At 32.9% G+C, this 7713-nt stretch overlaps 1 non-coding gene across 1 annotated transcript; it reads left to right on the top strand.

Moving 5' to 3' along the window:
- Positions 1–7219: 7219 nt before the first annotated feature.
- On the top strand, positions 7220–7325 carry LOC114087834 (U6 spliceosomal RNA). Its single transcript, XR_003581896.1, has one exon. It is a non-coding gene; the product is annotated as a U6 spliceosomal RNA (small nuclear RNA).
- The last annotated feature ends 388 nt before the right edge of the window (positions 7326–7713 follow it).

A 7713-nucleotide genomic window follows, 5' to 3' on the forward strand; every position in this document is an offset into this window, starting at 1 on the left:
TCACATAATTATCTCTAAAGATGCAGAGAAAGCATTTGATATAGTATGATACCCATTTATGTTTAAAACGTAGAAAAACTAGGGATAGAAGAAACTTACCTCAGCATTGTAAATGCTGTATGTGACAAACCCAAGGCCAACATTATACTTAACAGAGAAAAACTGAAAAGATTTCTTCTTAAGACAGGAACAAGTAAAGGATGTCCACTGTCACCACTCCTATTCAAAGGAGTCATGGAAACTTTAGCCAGAGCAATCAGACAAGAGAAGAAAATTAAAGGTACACAAATAAGAAAAGAAGAACTCAAATTATCTCTATTTGCTGACAACATTATCCTTTATGTGGAAGATCCAAAGAGTTCCACCTCCACTAGAAGACATCTAAAGCTGATAAATTAATTCAGCAAAGTAGCAGAATACAAGATTTACATCTCTAAATCATTTGCACTCTTATACTCCAATTATTAAACTTTTTATAAAAAGTAGGAAAACTATCCAATTTGCAATGAACTCAAAAATAAATAATTGGAAATCAATGTAACAGAAGAGGTGAAGGACCACTAAAAGGATAACAATTGAATTTTAAAGAAAGAAAATGTAGGCCCAACACTCCTAACATGTTGGCAAAGGAAAAGACTTGTTTAACAGGACTCCTAATGCATAAGAAATAAAATTTAAAAATCAGTAAATCAAATGGCATCAAATTAAAAAGCTTCTTCAGAGCAAAAGAAATAATTTAAGAGCCTGAAAAGAGAGCCTAAAGAATAGGAGAAGATTTTTGCCACCTGCTCCTCAGATAGGTCATTAATATCCAGAATAATCAAAGAACTCAAAAAACTTAACACTAAAACAAAAACAAAAAGCCCAGTTTAAAAAAAAAATAGGAAAAGGACTAAACAGGTACTTCTCAGAAGAATAACTATAAACGGTCTGACAAAAACATGAAAAGATGTTCAACATCTCTAGCTTTATGGCAAAACTGCATTGAGATTTCATCTCATTCCAGTCATAATGGCAATTATAGAGAATATAAATAATAATAAATGTTGGTGAGGTAGTGGTGGAAAAAAGGTACATTCATACATTGTTAGGGGGATCACAGATGTGTGAAATCACTCTGGAAAGCAGTATGTAGAGTCCTCAAAAAACTAGGATGGAGCTACCATATGACCCAGCTATATTCCACTCCTAAGTATATATTCAAAATATCAAAAATTAGCACGCAGCAAGGAGGCAGCCACATCAATATTTATAGCAGCTCAATTCACAATAGCCAAGTTATGGTGAAAAACCAGCCTCTACCGCAGAGCAAAGCCTGTCCAAGGAAGGGACATGACCTTTGTCCTTGAAAAGACTCACAGAACACTCTTAGGCACATTTCCACCCTGCTAAGTTGTTTATCTACAAATAACAGGAGAGATCTGCTGTGCCAGGTGCCCCTGACTCAGTCAGGCTAGGTGGGGACCCATAGCAACCTCATAGCAGCCACCAATCAGCATGAGACAGGGAAATACCTTGGATGCCAGATGACCCTCCAAGTAGTTTATGGTGGTTGATAACATGTTGGGAAACCATGTAGTTCAGCACGAACACCCCTCTTGGCTTAAACCAATCAGTTCAAATGAATCCTCCTCTTATAGTAACCAATCACCCCTACCCAACGGGTTCCCGCCAGTGAATGTGCTAATCATGTTTTAGAGTTGTTATTTGATTTTCCGGCAGTCTGTGATGATTTGCTAAGAGATGCTATGATGTATGTAGGGGTCCCTGCCTTCTCCAAAGAATGTATAAAACTGCTGCAAACCCTGGGCTCAGGGCCTCTCAGTGTCACCAGTTGCTGTGTGCATGCAGAGGACCAAGCTACCTCGCAATAAACACCTCTTTGCTGTTTACATCGATCTTGGTCTCTGGTGGTCTTTTGGGGGTCCCAAATTCGAGCATAACAATGGAACCAACTTAGACTCCCTTCAACAGATGAATGGATAAAGAAAATGTGGTAAATATACACAATGGAGCATTACTCAGCCATAAAGAAGAATGTAACTATGGCAATTACTGGTAAATTTATAAAAGTGAAAATTGTCATGCTGAGTGAAATGAGCCAATCCCCCAAAAGTCAAAGGTCATGTTTCTCTGATATATGGAAGCTAATCCAAAATGAGGCATGGGGAGAAAGGAAAAAAAAAAGGGAGAGGGAACTTCATCACAATAAAAAGATCAGTAAAGTAGATGAAAGGGATGAAGAAGGGATGGGAAAAGGGAAGAAGAGTGGAATGAATCTGACTAAACTTTTTGTATGTACACACATGAATATAGAACAGTGAATCCCAACATCAAGAATATCCAGAAAACACTGATTTCAAAACAAAAACAATAACAAAAATGCTAAATAAATTGTAGAAATATCAGTATGGAAGAGAGAGGGAAGATGGAAGGAGGAGGGAGGGGGGAGTGCTGGGGAATGAATAAGAGCAAATTATATTCCATCCTTTTGTGATTATTTCAAAATGTACCCTAATGTCATATAGAACTTTTAAAAAATATAAAAAAATATGCTAGAGAAGGGATTATGTCTTCCATACTTATGCATATAGTAATCTCACTTTTTAAGAAATATTTTTCAAAAAAGGATAATGATAACTTGCATAAATATTTTATTATATAAAAATGATTGCAATGTACTATGTAATTCACAAATATTTAACTAATTGAATTCACGGGCACTCCTGGGATTCCTCATAGGTTGGAGCACTTGTTTGTACTATTCCATAGCAAAACAGGCAAAAGTGCTAATAGTGTGGCAAGGAAATATTCAATTGCTTCTTTTATAGAATCAATGAAAGATTGTAGATAACAGACACTTGAATAGGAGAGTTTTGTGAGTGACATTATAATTAGAAGGATGATCTGTATAAAAATTATGAAAGGTATATAAGATTTTAAAAGATCAACACACACACATGGTGGAAGCAATTTAGTTTCAGATTGTTTCCTTCTACGCCTTACTAATTGCAAAAACATTTCTCAAGTATTTTTGACTCTTTCTCTTGACCTATCCATTGAGATCTTAGTACAAGGACTAAGTATCTACCTCTCATTTCTTTGGCTACATGTTTTGTCTATGGAAACACAAGGAAACTTTTATGCCCATTATTCACCAAGCTTCATAAATGGAGCCATTTGTCTTGCTTGTCACCCTAGCATACAATTTGTCTCCAACCAAGCCAAAAATGCCACCTCCTATTAGAGTCTAAATATTAATTAGACTGACACACTTAATTTAATCAGTGGCTACTTAGGTGTCTAGGACAAATTTTGACCCTTGTCAGTGTAGTTATAGTTACCAGCCCACTTATCTTCCACTATAAACTTGTGAGATACATGTGAAAGGACTTTGGCAAAGAGCTAGTCCCTGTGTATAAATAAGTTTGTGCTTGTATCACAAGGCTAACTTAATTGACTAGCCTTACTGGTCACCAATCATCTGCATCATTTCACCAATTTGAAATACACAAAACAAAGTGAACCACCAAGCTGTTTAACGGTTTAATGAAGTTGAGTTAATGAATAAAGTAGGAGAAATTAGCTTGTTTACAACACACACACACACAAAAGTCGAAGTGGTGAGGCATAGAACCCAATTCAAAACTATGAGCTTCTTCCTAGTTAATGCTGATACATGTATCAAATACACTATCAGTTACAAACCTAGCTAATGAATATAGACCACATATCTTGATTTTTAATAATACAATGGTGATGGCGATGGTAGCAAATATCTTGCTGAACTGTGGATTAAACTATACCTTGATACTACTGATTAATTTAAAATTTTAATGATCATTTGGATGGGGAGCTAGGAAAAATCTGAATTAGTCTACTTAGTGAATCAATGATATAACTTAGTAAGCATTACATTGTTTTCTAGGAATCGATATTAAAACACTTTAGTTCACATAAGAAAATTATCAAACCTACTAATATTTTGAGTTACCATGTCTAGCTTATCTTTATCCATGTAGAGAGATTAATTATGCCCATGAAGCAAGCCATGCCAAGATAAGCAATGTCAAAAAGAGGACAAAGAAAGCCATTTTGAAAATATTGTAGGCAGCACTAGATTCAACTATGCTTGGAAAGAATTTACAATAGATAATTTAGAGTAAAAAAAAAATGTGAGTTTTTAATGTATTTTTAGCTTTAGTTCAAGTTAGCACTTGCAATATTGAAACTCAATGTGCTCTAATACAAATTTATTCATTTGGGAACAAAACAAAACAAAACTAAAGCCACTTTAAGTAAACGGTTTAAGGTACAAAAATACAAATTTTTGTTAATATATATATATATACATACCAAGTTCAGCAGAGTTTTCTAAATATTACTGCTTATCTACAAACAGTTTATTTTTTAAACTATGGTTTTAATCTATTTTTTCCCTTGGAAAATATCGTGTGTGCTGGGGAAGATCATAATTTTCTATCAGTTTTGCTCATAGAGAAATTAGATATACTTCAGTGCAACAGTATATTAATTATGTATATCCTTTATACTATAGATAACTACTTAGCAATAAACAGAAACAGTAGGGATATATTGTGACAAGTTGGATGAAACTTCAGAAAATTATGATGAGTAATGGACATTATTTTTGAAATAATGTCATTTAAAATTAAAAATAATATCATTTTAAAAATTTGTATGAATTTCATTTATACAAATTTAAAAATGATATTATTTTTTATAAATACATATTATTCTTAGCCAGATTCATAAACCAACAGTAGGGGACTATTTAGAGGTAAGTGTGGTTATAAAAGAGATATAGGCATTAGAACTACTCTGCACTACTTTAACTGTAGTGTGATGGATATGCAACCTACATATACTGACAAAATTACATAAAACTTAGGATACACCATACCCATGTGGAATGGTAAAAGTAAAACAAAAATAAGATGGTTGTAATATATCAAAACAATATCCACAATGATAACTGTATAACAATTTTGTAAAATATTTCAGTTGAGGAAAATTGACCAAAATGTATAAGGAGTAGTTCTATAATACATCTTTCCATTAACTGTGAATCTTCAGTTTATCTCAGTAACTATTTCAACCATTTAAAAATGATATGTGCCCTTAAAAATATCAGATGGAAACACATTTTCCATGTGTGGAGTAGAAAGAACACTAATTCATTTCACTTTTATAGGCAAGTAAATTCTAAAATCTAGAAACAAAATTGTGTTTTTTAATCATTCTTAGAATAATATAGTTTTTTATTTGAAGAGAGTAGTTTATGATTTGAATATAATTAAATCATATATTTTTATGGGTATCTGTGAACATTTATATAATATGTAAAAGTTTTACCACTTCTGTTTTCAGGAAAAAATTTTAAAGAAACCCAGATCATAAATAAGAAGGGTAACTTTGTGCTTTATGTTTCTAGATAATTATATGATATAATATGGACTAAGAATATACTCTCATTTATTTGAAATATCTCATTAATTGACACAATAAATATTGCCATTGACTCAATATATTCTAAGAATAGCTTATTGTGTTAAAGTATACAGAATAATCTTTTAAATATTTTCTTATCTAAGAACACTTTCCTTATAGAACTTTTATTGATAGAACAACAAAATCAAACAAAAAAATTCTGCTTATCTGTGTTCTTTTAAAGCATTTTCTCCACCATTATTTTTTAATATTTTTTTAAATTAAGGCTGAAGTGATAGCACCATGATGGTGGAGAAGAAAATATTCTTAATGTCCCCATATAATATATATACAGGACACTATTCACATATCAGAATAGTTCACAGAGGCCTCAAGAGCCCATTGAAGAATCTTCATCAACAAAGTGGGAGGAAGAAGAGAATATCCACACAGAGGGGATTTTAGGTGACTGACATATCTTAAATAAAATAAAACGGCTAGAAACAAAGAAAAAATGTATTTGCTATTTGTACCACAACTCCACAATGACATTAGCATCTTTTTCTATTGAGGTAAACATTGGAAATTCTTGCTTGTGAATTTGAATAGGGAAAAGTGGTCCCATGCCAATTCCCCATTCAAGAGCTGACACTCTAGAACAATTCTGGGGGATAAAAGGTTACCATTTCTCCAATTTTAATTATTTCCTAACCCCAGAGCCTATCAAATTCTCTCACCTCAGACCCAGGTCCTCACCACTTCTCAGACACTGGCCATGGAAAGCTATTTCACATTCATAGCCTTGGAGATAAACCCTTGGTATGAACAGCCATGATACTGACATTAGTTCAACTACCATAGAGATCTAGAACCTGACCTGCCCTAGAACTACTATAATTTGTATCCTTATAGTCTCAAAAAGGTGACTGCACTAAATGTGCAGACATCAATGTAAAAGAAACATTAAAAAAAGGAGTAAGAGTACCAGCAAAAGAACATAATATTGTTCTAGTACAGAACCCCCCAAAATGGAGACAAACAAACTACTAAAGAATTTGAAATAATTGTATTAAGAAATCTCAGTGTGCTTCTGTTCAATAAAAATGATTTGAAATGGAAAAAATAAACTAGAAAATTAACAAAGAGATTGAATTATAAAAATAAATTGTGAATCTGAAAAATAAAATGAAGGAAATAAAAATTCAATACAGTATATAAATAACAGAAATGATCAAATAGAATAAGAAATTTATGAACTCAAAGACAAGTTATCTGAAACTATACAGTTGAATGAGAATTAAAAAAAATGAGAATAAGAAAGAAAAAAGTGCAAAAATTGGACAATATCAAAACCAGCATATTTTCAAACTATATGAGTTCAAGGGTCAAAGAGCCAAAAAGCCTATTCAAAGAAATAATAGCAAAAACATTTTTGTATATGGAGAAAGAAAAATCCAGGTAAATAAAGAACAAAGGTAACAATCAAATTCAATCCAAACAAGATTATACCAAGACATAGTGTTTTAGACAGATTTTTCACTGCTGTGACCAAAAGACATGACAAGAACAATTTTAGAAGAGAAAAAGTTTACTTGAGGGCTCACAGACTCACAGCTCTTAGCCCTTAGACCATAACTCCATTCCTTGGTGCCTGAGGTGAGTCAGAACATCATGGTAGAAGAATATGGTGAAGAAAGGCAGATTCAGATATGGACAGCATGAAACAGAGAAAGAGACTCCACTTGCCAGATACAAAATATATCACCCAGTGCTTGCTTCAGCAGCACATATACTAAATTTGGGATGATACAGAGAAGATTAGCATGGCCCCTATGCAAGGATGTACGCAAATTCAGGAAGCATTTCATATTTTTTGAATAAATAAAATAATGGTATTTTGTCCATCAACAACTAAAACAACTAAGAAAAATTTTAAAAAATTAACTGTCCATCTATAATTTAAATGGCATGCCCCCAATGCCCACATCCTCCAGCCACGCCTTACTTGCCCTCAGTGCCCACTCAGTTAATCATATAATCACATAATCATTTCACTCTAAATATTGTTGTATTGTCTTACACATGAGCTTTTGGGAGACATCTAATATCTAAATCATAACACATTCTCTGATGTCAATTATCAAAGACAAAAAGAAGCTTGAAAGTATCAGGAGAAAAGATACAAATCAAATATAAAGGAGTTTCACAAAACGGTAGCAAGATATTTCTCTGCAGAAATCTTAAAGGTTTCATTCTAAGTAC

The sequence above is a fragment of the Marmota flaviventris genome, chromosome 8, assembly GCF_047511675.1.
Source record: "Marmota flaviventris isolate mMarFla1 chromosome 8, mMarFla1.hap1, whole genome shotgun sequence".
Taxonomy (NCBI): Eukaryota; Metazoa; Chordata; class Mammalia; order Rodentia; family Sciuridae; genus Marmota; species Marmota flaviventris.